Here is a 2500-nt window from a genome sequence, read left to right on the forward strand (position 1 = left end):
TTAAGTTGTTGCGGTTAAAAAGCTCGTAGTTGGACGTTGGGCGCAGGCGGCCGGTCCGTCGCAAGGCGTGCACTGGCCGCACCTGGCCCTCTCCCCCGGCGCTCCGCCGGTGCCCTTGACTGAGTGTCGGCGGCGGCCGGGACGTTTACTTTGAAAAAATTAGAGTGTTCAAAGCAGGCGCTTCGCCTGAATAATGGTGCATGGAATAATGGAATAGGACCTCGGTTCTATTTTGTTGGTTTTCGGAGCGCGAGGTAATGATTAAGAGGGACGGACGGGGGCATTCGTACTGTGCCGTTAGAGGTGAAATTCTTGGATCGGCGCAAGACGAACGACTGCGAAAGCATTTGCCAAGAATGTTTTCTTTAATCAAGAGCGAAAGTCAGAGGTTCGAAGACGATCAGATACCGTCCTAGTTCTGACTATAAACGATGCCAACCAGCGATCGGGGGGCGTTACTTTGACGACCCCTCCGGCAGCTTGCGGGAAACCAAAGTCTTTGGGTTCCGGGGGAAGTATGGTTGCAAAGCTGAAACTTAAAGGAATTGACGGAAGGGCACCACCAGGCGTGGAGCCTGCGGCTTAATTTGACTCAACACGGGGAATCTCACCCGGCCCGGACACAGTGAGGATTGACAGATTGAGAGCTCTTTCTTGATTCTGTGGGTGGTGGTGCATGGCCGTTCTTAGTTGGTGGAGCGATTTGTCTGGTTAATTCCGATAACGAACGAGACTCTGGCTTGCTAACTAGTTACGCGACCCTATCGGTCGGCGTTGAACTTCTTAGAGGGACTAGTGGCGCTTAGCCACACGAGATTGAGCAATAACAGGTCTGTGATGCCCTTAGATGTTCGGGGCCGCACGCGCGCTACACTGACCGGATCAGCGTGTCGCCGCCTAGGCCGGAAGGTCCGGGTAACCCGCTGAACCCCGGTCGTGCTAGGGATAGGGAATTGCAATTGTTTCCCTTGAACGAGGAATGCCCAGTAAGCGCGAGTCATCAGCTCGCGTTGATTACGTCCCTGCCCTTTGTACACACCGCCCGTCGCTACTACCGATTGAATGGTTTAGTGAGGTCCTCCGATTGGACCTGGCGCGTTCGGCAACGGCCGCGCCGGCGTCCGAGAAGACGATCTAACTTGATCATTTAGAGGAAGTAAAAGTCGTAACAAGGTTTCCGTAGGTGAACCTGCGGAAGGATCATTACCGGCCGATCGCCGATCGAGTGGTCGTGCGTTCGACAGGTGGAGAAGGCTCCGTATCTTGGCGGCCGCGCACGCCCTTCGTCGCTGTTGAGGCGCACGCGATTGCACTTCGGTCACCCTGTTTCGTTCTGCGCCGAGTGCCGTGGCCATGTGCCAGGCTGGCTTCATGCGTCGCCTACGGCTGGCGACCGCTCGGCCACCGCTTTTTCGACTGTGCAATCCGGCTGGGTCGCGCTTGTCCAACTGACGAAGTCACGGAGGGCTCTTGGCGGTGGATCACTCGGCTCGCGAGTCGATGAAGGACGCAGCTAGCTGCGTGAATTAATGTGAATTGCAGGACACATTGAGCATCGACGTTCTGAACGCAAATTGCGGCACCGGGTCAATCCCGGCGCCACGCCCGCCTCAGGGTCGCGTTGTAACGTTCCCGCGCGGCGACGCGTCGGGCCGGTGCGGTGTCGGCCGTTGCCACGGTCGTCCCGCCCAGGACAGCACGAACGCAGTGTCAGCGCGCGAAACCGAACGCGGCGTGCGTCTCGTTACGAGTCGGCCTCGAAGAGGATCCCGGCCCGGAGCAGCACGGCTCGCGTTCGGGCGCGGCGCTCGCACGAGCTTCGGTGGCGCGCGCGTGTCTCTCGCAAACGAGGCACTGGATTATCGGCCTGAGGTCGGACGAGGCTACCCGCTGAATTTAAGCATATTACTAAGCGGAGGAAAAGAAACTAACGAGGATTCCCCCAGTAACGGCGAGTGAAGTGGGAAGTGCCCATCGCCGAATCCGCGCGCCTCTGCGGCGCGTGGAATTGTGGCGTAAGGAATTCGCTGCGCGTACGTCGTTCGCCGCCCGCGTCCTTCTGATCGAGGCCTCGTCCCGGTGCGGGTGTCAGGCCCATGGTGGCGGCGAGGGCGCGCGCTCTGCGTCTTCCCAGAGTCGGGTTGTTTGGGAATGCAGCCCAAAGCGGGTGGTAAACTCCATCTAAGGCTAAATACTGTCGCGAGACCGATAGCGAACAAGTACCGTGAGGGAAAGTTGAAAAGCACTTTGAAGAGAGAGTTAAAGAGTACGTGAAACCGTCGAGAGGCAAACGGGAGGGCCTGTCGAGTCGCGCGACGCTTTCAGCTGAAGCCGAGCGGAGCGTGTGGGCGTGCGGAGCCTTGCGGCCCGTCGTTCGCGCTGTCCTCCGAGCAGCTCCAGCGCACTAGCGCCGTGCGAAGGCCGCGACCGTCTGGGAGGCGGCGAGAAGGCCGCGCGCAAGGTAGCCCGCCCCCGGGTGGGTGTTATAGGCGCGCGGACA

The 2500-nt window shown here is 59.3% G+C and overlaps 3 non-coding genes across 3 annotated transcripts in view; all 3 read left to right on the forward strand.

The window, feature by feature from the left end:
* Positions 1-1206, forward strand: part of LOC145916537 (small subunit ribosomal RNA) — a 1823-nt gene extending 617 nt beyond the window's left edge. Inside the window, exon 1 of the ribosomal RNA XR_014404746.1 lies at positions 1-1206. This exon is cut by the window's left edge and continues 617 nt beyond it. This is a non-coding gene — a ribosomal RNA (small subunit ribosomal RNA).
* A 259-nt stretch (positions 1207-1465) lies between these two features.
* On the forward strand, positions 1466-1619 carry LOC145916531 (5.8S ribosomal RNA). Its single transcript, XR_014404741.1, has one exon. It is a non-coding gene; the product is annotated as a 5.8S ribosomal RNA (ribosomal RNA).
* A 244-nt stretch (positions 1620-1863) lies between these two features.
* LOC145916494 (large subunit ribosomal RNA) overlaps positions 1864-2500 on the forward strand; it is a 3686-nt gene continuing 3049 nt past the window's right edge. Inside the window, exon 1 of the ribosomal RNA XR_014404709.1 lies at positions 1864-2500. This exon is cut by the window's right edge and continues 3049 nt beyond it. This is a non-coding gene — a ribosomal RNA (large subunit ribosomal RNA).

Source organism: Ascidia mentula (assembly GCF_947561715.1).
Source record: "Ascidia mentula chromosome 2 unlocalized genomic scaffold, kaAscMent1.1 SUPER_2_unloc_6, whole genome shotgun sequence".
In the NCBI taxonomy this organism is placed as follows: domain Eukaryota; kingdom Metazoa; phylum Chordata; class Ascidiacea; order Phlebobranchia; family Ascidiidae; genus Ascidia; species Ascidia mentula.